The sequence below is a fragment of the Ursus americanus genome, chromosome 8 (assembly GCF_024610735.1).
Source record: "Ursus americanus isolate L20-20 chromosome 8, mUrsAme1.1.p, whole genome shotgun sequence".
NCBI lineage: Eukaryota > Metazoa > Chordata > Mammalia > Carnivora > Ursidae > Ursus > Ursus americanus.
The window spans coordinates 69,274,326-69,286,806 of NC_142134.1; positions in this window are offsets into that span (position 1 = coordinate 69,274,326).

Sequence of the window (12,481 nt, forward strand, 5' to 3'; positions counted from 1 at the left end):
TAGAACCACGGACCTTATGTAGCCTAAGGTCAAGGATGGCTTTGCCAAAGAAACCAAAGGTCAAAGTGGTCAAGTTTCTTTACGAATACAATTTTCTTTCCATTCCCTCAGCAGCAGTAAATGTTGACCATATTTCACTTCAGGGTCAGGCATTAATAGGGCTCAGCTATTCTCTCCTCCGTGTCAGATTCTCTGAGATAGGATCTAATTAACCCAACTCGTTTGTTAGACCCTCTGGAAAGCACTCATACAGATATGTGTCTTAGGCCAGCCCACAGACTGGCCGTCATCGCTGGGAGATCTCTTCATGTAAATCGACTATGGGTGGGTTGTTGTTCACTTCATAGCAAAATAACCTCTTCTGTGTGAGAAACTTCCATGCAGAGGTTAATGGGATAGACAGTCATCCAGAGAAGGGGTCATGGGTGGGACAAGTCCCTGGCAGGGGGTAGGGGGAGCTCTGGAGCACAGGCACCCAAGGTTTGTGGAGCTCACAGACCTAGCAGCAGGAAAGAAATGACTACCACAATGTGGAGGGAAGCAGGGAGCTTTGAGGAAGCACACATGAGCTCCTCCCAAACCAGCTGAAGTGGGTTTGGAAGGTCACCTAGAGGGGATGGCGCTTGAACTGCATCCCAGAGGGTAAAGGGAAGTGTTATAAAGAGGGGCAGAGGGAACAGCATGATGGAAAGCCTAGAAGTATAAGACAACTCCAAGGGGTTTAAAATTAAATGAGATACAGCATGAAGTCTCATATCATTGATAAGCACATAACATAGTTTATGATATATACTCTCAAATATTCATTTCTTAATCCATTTATTTATCTGGATATAAGTAAGACAAAGACCTGACCATTAGCTTATTCCCTGAATGCATGCCAATGATAATAGTGTCATTTTTACCTGCAGGAGGTTGAGCAGAAAATACAGTTTGGACGATGTACTAGGAAAAAAGGGAATTTTCCAAGGAGTTTACATGAAAGTATGAAAAGCAGCAGTATTATAGTCATTCAAGTACCTTTGCCTTTTACATCCTTGAAATGAAGACTGACATTCTGGATGACTGTGTTCAGAACACTGTGCCTTCCAGATTGAGTCAGAATAAGGAAGGGTGCCCTGGCTCCTTCCTGGAATGGGTGGATAGGGGTGCAGATCTGGGTCTGAGGATAAAACTCCTCTAGAGCCTTAAACATTTGTTTGCAAGAATAGAAGAAAAGTGAAAGTATGACAGGTTCTTATCTATTTGTTATCTGTTCTCCATTTATCAGAGCTCAACTGTAAGACAGCAAGAGCTAGCTTGTGGAGAGTAAGGACAAATGTCCCAGCTCTGTGAGCAGTCATTCCAAGACAGACTTTCCAGATAAAATAGAGTGCGCAGGTACATTTAGAGTTAAAATACACGGTTAATACATTTTTTTTTAGTATAACTATGTCCCATGCAAAATTTGGACTTTGTGTACACTAAAAATGTCTTTTTTGTTTATTCTGGAATTCAAATTTAACTGGGTATTCCCATTTATATTTGCTAAATCTGGCATCTTTTCCAGGATTAATCTTGATAGACTAAAAAAATTATCCAAATTGGCCCCAACAAGCATGGATGATCTTGTTCATTTAAAAAATATTTTTTGGATGATTTAAGCTTTAACTAGCACAAACCAACTGCTTGAGATCTTCTTTGTTTGGTAATGCATGAATTATATCTCTATAACAAAGAAGATGTACTTGAATGGACAAATAAATCCTTCTGCAATATCAAGGAGTCTCTCTCTCTCCCTTCCTCCTATTCTCTCTTCTTTCTCTTTCTCTCTCTCTCTCTCCAGCTGAGCACTTGGAAAAGGAAGTGGAGGAAGAATATGAAGAATGGAATTACACGTATATTTGAGAAAATCACTTGACAACATGGGTAACATTTGAAATGACTTACTTTCCACCAATGAATGAACTTTAGAGATAATCTAATCATGACAGTAAGTATACGCGGTGATAATAAAAGTCTCTACTTGTCACTATTCCTACAATATTGTCAGAAAATGTTGGTTTCTTAAAGAAAAAAAGGAACACACAAGCATAATTTTCTATGCTAGTATGGATCATACAGTGACAAAAATATGTCCATTTGCCCAGCAGAAAACAATTCAAACTAATTTAACTATTTAACTATTAAACATACAATACTGTAAATTATTTATGTCAATTAAGGGAATGTGGGTTCTTCAAGAGAAAATGTGAAGTGATGGACAGTGAGAATAGCAGCATAAACAAAATGGCATTCACGTTAAAACATTTTTCAGTGAAATGCGGACTCTGAAAACATTGTTTTAATAACCTGCAAGATATTGAAAGAAATGAAACTATGTCGCAGTTGAGCAAGGATTGATCTATTCGTCTTCAAGTCAGAGCTAATAGCCTTAATCTTTTGAATAGTGTTGTCACCTACTCTTATAGATTTAATTGTCATCTCTATGTGCGCAAGACACAGATCTAATTGTCTGACCCTTGAGATGGCAAAATCAGTTCACTTCCATTCATGATATATCTCCTTTTCTTTTTCTTGAGGAAATAGTCTTCAATCTTAAAGGATCTTTTGAACGTTTCAAATCAAATCAAATCAAAGCTCTATAGAGTTTTGCCTTCTACACCAAGTATTCCAGAATCAGTTAGGAGATTTTACCCAGTTCCCAAGGTGATACAAGACCATGATTGTGGAAAATTTCAGTTACTTCAGCTTTCACATTTCATCTGCAGAAGGGAATAAAAGTTCCTTGTTACATGGTTTAAAAAGTCACTCCTAGTTATCCACTGATCAAAATGAAAGTAAAAGACTCCCTTTCTTTTTTTTTTTTTTTTCAGATTTTATTTATTTATTTGAGAGAGAGAGCATGGGCAGGGAGGAGGGACAGAGGGAGGGGGAGAAGCAGACTCCCCGCTGAGCAGGGAACCCAATGTGGGGCTCAATCCCAGGACCCTGGGATCATGACCTGAGCCCAAGAAGGACACTTAAGCAACTGAGCCACCCAGGTGTCCCAGACTCCATTCCTTTTTTAGTGTTATGTATATATTTTCGACTGAATAGAGATTCCATGAGCAATATATGAGATACACACACACACATTGATATACATATATTTACGCACTATATTGATATTACACATGCACATATATACATATATTATATATATTTAAAGGATAAGAATGGAAGGAGTTTCATTTCACTTCTTGTGTGAGTGTGCCTACATACCTGTTGTATATAAACACACACTAGCCAATACTAGAAAGCCACAAAAGTCCATCACCAGGTCAGATGTGGGCAGTGTTAACTCTTTTAAAGCTCTAGCTTTCTGCTGCACAAATGAAAATATTGTTCAAAGTTTGTATATATATATATATATGTATCTCCACATGAAACATACTTTCCTAAGTAATAGTTGTGTCATAAGAAATGGATCCCGAGACAGTGCATTATATTTGACAGAAATAAATCAACTAGAGAAATTCCAAAGTGCATGAATTAAAAAGGGACGGGGATTTGGAGAAAGCATCAAGACTAGATAAGTACTAAAAATACCGAGGTTAACTGAATAAACATTATGAAAACAAAATTTAGCCAAGGGAATAGAAGGGAAGTGGCAAAAATACTTCAAAGCACGCCTTATTTTCATGAAAAACAATGATAGGATTAGCATCAGTTTTTCTACTCTAGAGATTTTTTTTTTTTTCAGAATTCTTTTGTACATTATTCATATTCTAAACAAAAAGAGCTAAACTGGCTTCAAGCTGATTGGTAATTGTGTGGCAACCATGTTGTTTTGACGCTGCTTTCATGTTCATTTCAATAAAGTTGCCTAAAAGGAGCATGAGTAGCCAGTGCACAAAAGAAACACAAATAAAACATACAGACATGAACAACTCTCCATGCTTCCTGGAAATCAGATGTGGGAATTAAAACAATGGAATACTATTTTTTACACACCAAATTGATTAAGATTTTCAAAATAAAAAGAAATACTACAAATTGCTGAGTGTGTGTCATGACAGTTTAATAAGCTCTCAGTAGAAATAAAAATAAGAGCACATTTTTTGGAAAGCAATTTGGCATGTATACAAAGAATCTTAAAACAAAGACTGTAACAAGAGACAGAGAAGTACAGTATATAAAATAATAAAATATTCACACCTTATGATCCAGTATCTTCACCTCTAGGAATCTACCTGAAAGAAATAATCATAAAAACACCTAAAATGTATGTATAAAATTGTTACCACAATTATATATTACAAATTATAATAGAAATTAACCTAAGTGTTCATCAATATGGGAATGTTGAAATATATTTTGTTAAGTGAATACAATAATATGTAGTTTTTCAATGGATACCGATAGCCAAGGGTACGTGAGTACAAATTAATGTTAAGTTTAAAAAAGACAACAAAAACTTAAGTTTTATATTCAGTGTTATTTCAATTTTGAGACATATGGGTGTGCATGTAATATATCTATGTTTGTGTTTATGTGTCTATGCATCTGTGTTTTTTCACATTCATAGTTAATGCATCAAGAAAACACTGGAAAAAAATGTACTAAATAGGAATAATGCTATCTGTGGATTGGGAACAGCATGTATATTTTAATAACATTTTGTTTTCCATATTTTTCAAAATTTTCTACATTGAGTATGCAACAATTCATGATAAAATATATTTTTAAATTGGTCTGACTAACAGATTGATGTTATAATTTCACGTGAAGTGATCTATTTTTATCTGCCAAATTAAGACAAAACTTTGATATATGTAAATGATAAGTCAGCTGGGATATGGAAAATGTTTAATTAAATAACTGAATGGGGTTGCTTTCTTCCCTCTCTATCTTCTGCTCCAAAAAAGAAATGTTGAGTGTTAACAATTTTTTCATAATCTTATAAGGATTTCAGTTTAGTATTAGTTTCCCTAATTTAGCAACTATTAACATAATTACATAAAAGTATACAATTGAGCTGTGAAATTGTCTCATTTTAAAATGAAAATATCATTGTTTTGGAGTTAAGGCTCAAAATACGTATTTCATAAAGTTTAGGTGTTACAATTTATAACATGACTCTTAAACATTGAAAATATGAAAGCTATGAACTTTTCTGTAATTTACATAGAATCTAAATCATGCATTATAAACTTGTTATCTACATTAAAAAATACACTGATTTTTTCCATTTTCTTTTTTCTTGAATCTCATCAATTTTTGACTTTTTAGGATAATAAAAAATGGAATCTGTTTCCTCTGTAGTATGTTACAGTTTCATTTACACAAATAAGTGATTGAGTCAGTCTAATACAGCAATTAAGACAACTGCAAAACAAAATGATTAATTTTAATTGACTTGCCCAATATAACAACGTCAAAAGAGTCAAATATTTTCTCTAGCTATTAAGATCCCAACATTTTCAATATTTTTTTTTCTGTTAAGTAATTTGGTTCCTATTTGTAGGTCAAACCATTTCTAAGTTACTTTCAACTTTGCTCACTGTCCCAAAAATGTGTATTTTATGGACATTAAGTAGTTAAAAATCTGTGATTTAAATATATATACAACAAAATGGCTAAAATTTCAGTTGATATTCAGAATGACATGGATTTGAACTTTGAAACTCAGCTCCCTCATTTATAAATAAGTGTAACTTTTCACAAGTTCTCAAAACTTTTAAAACTCCATTTACTCACCTACAAAACTGGACCAAAAATGTACCTACCTCATTAGGCTATAAAAAGATATAATGAGGTGATACCTGCATTTTAACCCCTTACTTGGGACTTCCCTAAACCCTTATTTCATTATATCCATTGTTACATATTAAAAAAAATAGCACAACTGCTTCTGGAATCATTAGTACCTCAATGCCAGGTATGGCATTTAGAATGAGTTTCTTCCGGAAATTACTTTTTCTCAGCGAACATCTGTACATTGTCAATCTTTAATCACTCTGCTAGGAATAGGTCAGCAAGTCAAACACTCATCTGAGCACTCAGGAGGAGAGTGTTTCAAAGACTCCTATGTGTAAAGCAAGAGAGATACATTTAGTACCTTCTTGCCTCTTTTTCCATGTGACTGTTCAAACTTTATCTTTGAAATAGTACCAACCAATGAGCAAAAAATGAACAAACAACCAAAGGAAAAAATCAAGTTACTATTGTGAAGAAGAGGTCTGCGATATTCAAGGAGGCTCAGCAACTTACTTCAATTTAATTTTTCATAAATGCCGCCATCTAGTGTTCACTAATCCAACTTTGATTACTGACCTTAAAAATGTATCCTCGATGTGGAAAATGTTCCCCCGTTTCGCAGAGGCAAATTACATCAAGTCAATGTATTGCATGTATCCAAATCTTTTAAAAAGACGTCTGGTACCTGAAATGAAGTTATGTTCAAGTAAGAACCATCACTGTAGCGAAAGTCCAGCATCGTAGATGTGGCATGTAACTTTGTGAAATACAAATGCACTGTAATTGTAATTCTTGTTCCTCTCTCTCTCTCCCTCCTTCCCTCTTCCCCCACCCCCACCTCCCCGCCCCCTCAAGCATCTTTTAGAAGTGCTTTGCTCTCCATTGTATCTCTGGCTCCTAGCATAGTTCTTGGCACATGGTGTTCAGCGAAATGCATCATGCCTATTATAAAATAACAGTGTCTGTATACCAGGGACTGTTTTAAGCAGTTCTTACATATTAAGCTCTTATATATAGTCTCGTTTAATCCCTACAACCTTTGAGGAGGGGTTTATTATTGTTTCCTTTTACTGATGAGGAAACAGAAGCCTGGAGCAGTTGAGTGACTTTCCATGAACATGTAACTGGTTAAGTGGCCAGGCCAAGATTTGAAGTCACTAGTGTGACTAAAGAGTTTTCACTTTCAGCCCATTAGTGGCCAGCGACTATCACACCTGAAACCATTGGTAGGCTCTCAGAACACCTACAGCTATGGGCACATTGACTGATAAATGATAACTGAGAGGTAAACGTTTGAAATCATCTATGAATTCTTTCTTTTTTTTTAAGATTTTATTTATTTATTTGACAGAGAGAGAGACAGCCAGCGAGAGAGGGAACATAAGCAGGGGGAGTGGGAGAGGAAGAAGCGGGCTCCTAGTGGAGAAGCCTGATGTGGGACTCGATCCCAGCGGTCTGGGATCACGCCCTGAGCTGAAGGCAGACGCTTAATGACTGCACCACCCAGGCGCCCCCAAATCATCTATGAATTCTTTAAAGCTACCACCACTTCTAAAGAATTTAAAACATATTATGAAACAAAACTGAAACTATTAAGGGTAATTGAAACACAAAATGGAAACATACATCTTGTTCTATCTCAAATAATAAACGCACACAAAGAGGTTAGATGTTTGATATCATTCTTTTTTGAATGAGTTGATGTCTCTCCAGTAAAAATTGCATGAAAAATATGACAGCTTAACGACAGAAGTGTTTAGCTTATTTAAGTTAATAATTTATTAGTGCAATTTTAATTACATTATGCAGTTTGTTCTATGATGTTAGCATGTGGTGTGGCAAGCAGTTTTTGTTTTTTTGTTTTAATCAGTATCTCCTTTTTTGCTCTATACAAAATGACTTCTTCTAAGCTTGGGTGACTATTTCAGGTCAGAAACCTGACATGAGGTTATTGTTGTCCGTGAAAAAAGTTACGCATCGATCAGTTTCATACCATGAACATCTGTACTAATGACAAAGAACAAATTATATTTATTTTGTCTTAGAATTCAACCATTGTTAGGTTACTTAGCTCATTTCGAAAATAAAAGAAGACTCAAAGAAAGATGAAATGATACCAATGTCTTCTCATCAGGATATTGTAAACAATTGACTCAGTTCCCCACGGAAATAGGAATATCCATGATGTCCCTGTCTAATATAAATGTAAGTGATTGCACGATTGAGGATAGATCAAGGTTAAGTCTATTTTTCTTTTCTTTTCTTTTCTTTTTAGAGGGGGAAGGGCAGAGGGAGAGAGAGCAAGAGAGAGAATCTTAAGCAGGCTCCACTCCCAGTGCGGAGCCCTACATGGAGCTTGATCTCATAACCCTGAGATCATGACCTGAGCCGAAATCAAGAGTGGGATGCTTAACCAACTGCGCTACCCAGGCACCCCTACTTTTCTTTTAAAGGAGAGCATTCCTCTTAAAATTCATCTGTGAAAATATTTATAAAGTTATAGTAAAAAATAAATTTAAATACCAGGCCTGAAAATTATGTTAGTAATTAAGAATATTCAAAAGCATTCAAAGGGTAATCTTATATTTTGTTTTTGTTGAATTTATAGAAATTATAGAAGCACCAAGACTTATAGAGAATATCCATATAAATCTTTATTTATCAAATAAGACAATGGTAGCTATAAAATGTTAGTTTTACCCAAGTACAAGTGCTATTTATAATTCAAGACTAAAACCTAGAAATCTATTTCCCAATATAATGCACTTTCACTACATGGAAAAGGAACATCTTTTTTTAAATTTCTCAAAACAAAATCTTGCTAAAAACGAGTATTAAAGGGGCAATAATGATGGAGTTATAGACCCAATAATCAATCTTAAGACAGCAAGTAAATAAATAATCATAACTCTTCTATCCATTCGTTTATACAGTTATTCATTCAACAAACACCTATGGAGCATGACTCACAATCTTATAAAAATAGACCAGTTTCCAAATATTGATCCCCTTTGTACTTTTTCAAACATGACTGGCAACTTTCTGTAGCCAAACATACCAGATCTTAAAGCACTATCTATATAATAAAGCTTTGAGATATCAGGGCTCTTTTCTGTCTTTCTTTCTTTCTTTCTTTTTTAATGTTTTTCCTGAATTTGTTTCTAGATGCTTTACAGCAATTTGTTACTCTATTATTGGTTCCATGTATACTTGCCTCACTTCATGGAGCACAGTTTAGCCAGTGTAGGTCCTGAGCAGTGCTTATTACAAAATGAAGACTTAATTCTCTGGGGGAAGTCCTTTTTTCTTCACTTCCATACCCCCACCATCCATTCCAATAGACATTTATTATCTCCAATTTCTCCTATATTGCTTATAGGAAAGAAAATAAATATAAATAAAATTGCATAAAAACAAACCAATGGAAGTATTTCTCTATTAAAGCAACAATGCACTTCTCAGCGTGGATTTAGTTATGGCTTCAGCCAAGTCAACTCAGTTGCTACAACCTTGTTAACTGTGCTTCACAAGAGTCTGTTTTTACTTCACTCTCTCCACCTTGAGGCCTGAGTTACCCACATGGATCATCTGCATCCCCTACACTGCCCGTATAATGGGCATTTTGTGTTTTTGTTGACCAGATCTAAAATGATCTCACCATGCTCTATGCTGTGTATAATTCGTAGTTGAATGGATTGGGAGATCTTATAGTGTTACTAATCAAATATTAAAAATCAAATGGGAATTCATAATTTAAACATTTTTTCCAAGGCAAATTCCAGGACCAAAGCAAAGATTATGTTTAGTAGTATTCTCGGGCCAATTTGCCACTTAAAACCTACTATGGAAGCTAGCATTTTTTTTAATGTCTATGGTTCTAATCTTCTATTTTATAATTTGGAGGGAACAATACAAATAAGAGTTGCTGAGTAGAATTTAGCATTCTCTTTAGGTGTATAGAGATAAAGAGGCATCTGAAATTACACTTTTATCTCATGTTGTTCCTTTCACATTCTGAAAGTAAGGTATTTTCAGCGTCTACGTTGGATTCCATGTTGGTGTGATTTATTCATATGAAGTGAATTGCTGAGGCATAACTGGACTAAGAAAATCTACCTGGGGAGAGAAGCAAATATAATGCAAGTAGGACTTTCTATGGAATTACGGGTATGGCATTGTTTAGATTGAGTTTTACCAGCCAAAAGATTTTCAACTTTACATAATGGTAGAACAAATATGTCCATACTTAATATTTCACATTTTGTGTGGGTTTTAAAAAATAATATGCCTGTATTGGTTTCATAAAATTATATATATATATATATATATATATATATATATATATATATATACACACACACATATACTTATAGATACATCCATGCATACATATGTGTGCATACTTACATTAGTTTTTGATTCCATTTTATCATGGGATGGCCTATTACATTTTCTACAATAACTCCCCACCACCACCCCTGTAATATTCCGATAGCGTCAAATGGACACAATGAGATTCTGGAAGGAGTTAGTTCTATGCCAGCTCTATCCGGGGTTAAAGAATAAAGGCTAATGCTGCAGGGGGTGGGATATACTCCCTCCTAACCCTGCTATATTCATGCTTTACTTGGGGACTCAGTAAGTTGATTAGAGACTTAACTATTTTCTATAGTACAAGTTGTAGATTATGAATTCATGGTAAGAATGTTTTGGCTTTTATTCTAAGTGCCAAGAGATGCCTTTGGAGGATTTTGAACAAAAGATTGACATAATTTGACTTGTGTTTTGAAAGGGTCACCAGCTCATATGTAGAAAACAGAATGTAGGCTCTCAAGGGTGGGTATAAGGACACTGGTTAGGAGACTAAAACAGTACAAGCAAAATGTGATGGTGTCCCACGATAAGACAGTGAGGACTATAACTGCCTTATTTCTAAGAAAGAATAATTTTAACTAACCCACGGATTATTAATTTAATTAAAAGAGAAGAGAGAGTCTGCCGATTTCCAAATCATAGGACTGAGCCAATCAGTCAACCCTGAAGTCACAACACGACAAAGAAGTCTCAATAGAAAAAAAACAAGTGAGGAAACATTTATGACTATAGCTGTTAATATTTGTCCTTCATTTCCTTGAAAGAATAAGAAAACCATAAAACTGTAGACTACTATTCATATATGCCAAGTGTTTCAATATTGGGGAATCAGTTCATGTCATTAATTTCTTTATTAAAAAAATTACATCTAGTTGAATATACAAAACATTTGACAGACTGCCTCATCTATGCCTAAAAAATTAGTTTCATGAATTAAGAATAAAATAATATTTCCTTATGAGAAAGAAGATAATCTGTCTCAGATCTAGAAAGCTAATATAAATTATGAATAATGCTATAAAGACATTCACATTAGAGTCAAACTCAAGGAAAAACTCAAAGATATCCAGTGTCATTCCTAGTACAGGTTTCCCCTGCTGGCCGAAAGGAGAGCATTCCTAGGAAACCTCTTGCATAAGTCTAAAATGGCTTAAAGCAAAGAAGCAATTACCATTAATCTATATGGAAAATTTTTTAAGCATTCCCAGACCCCAAAAACTAACCTCTCTTAGGCTTTTCCAATATGTTACAACACATCTTGGTAATGGATGCGTAAACTGAACTGAGATAAAGCCCAGATGCTCACACAGGTCAAAGCTCTAGCAGCTTGATGCTGCGATACCTGAGTGCAGATCCCAAGGAAGGAGCTCGGTGCAGCCACTCTGACCGCTTGGGGTCGGCGCTGTCTCTGCAAAGCTTGCTGCAAAACTACCTCTAAACACTCTTTTCCCTTTTTGCCTTTTTTCTGTAAAAATGAAAATCCCCCTCAGTTTTCTCTCAGCTAGTGAAACCAGGTATTAATGTAGGTCTTGAGTAAAAGCAAAGTGGTGTAAGGCAAACTTTGAAGAAGTGGGGGATACCTGTCTTTAGCTGTGGTTAGTGACTTGTGGCCATTCCGTCAGCATTAGAACAGAGATGGAAAAAAAATTATGAAATCTATTACAAAGTTATTCTGAAAAACTAGAAATCCACAACACACAATTGACAGCAATTCGACAGACAGCATTGTAAATTTGTAAGTCGATCATAATTGTATCACTATAATGTGAATTTGCACTGAATGAAACTACTATGAAAATATCCAAATACCCAAATTCTCTGTCATTAGAAAAGCACATATTTAAACATGTTATGTCTATTTCACCAAATTGACAGTTTTTAATGAAAATAATATAAAGCTATTTGAGAATATTCCTGTTCTTAGTCATTGTTGATGGCAGTATAAATTATTTAACATTTCCAGTTGACAATTTAAAATATATATTAAAGTCTTCAACTCTGGCGCTCCCTGTGCCTATCAATGTCATTTCTACAAAGCCTCATAAAAATTCAGTCATAGGTGAAATCAAAGAATCTTCTTCATATCATTAATTATTATAATAAGACATTCCTTAAAAACAAAATGAAACATTGATGTCCTAAAGAAGGAAAATGGTTCATAAATTATAGCAAACCCATATGATGGAATAACATGCAGTCATTAGAAGTTGGATGAGAAAGGAATTCAATAAACTAGACATTTTTATGATATGTTTAGTTTATTCAACTGGTTGCCAAGTATTATGTACCATACAAAACAAAACAAAATCAATTTTTCCATAATAAACTTTAATAAAAGTTATACACACATATTCCAAATGTTACCACAGATTATCTCTAGGTGATA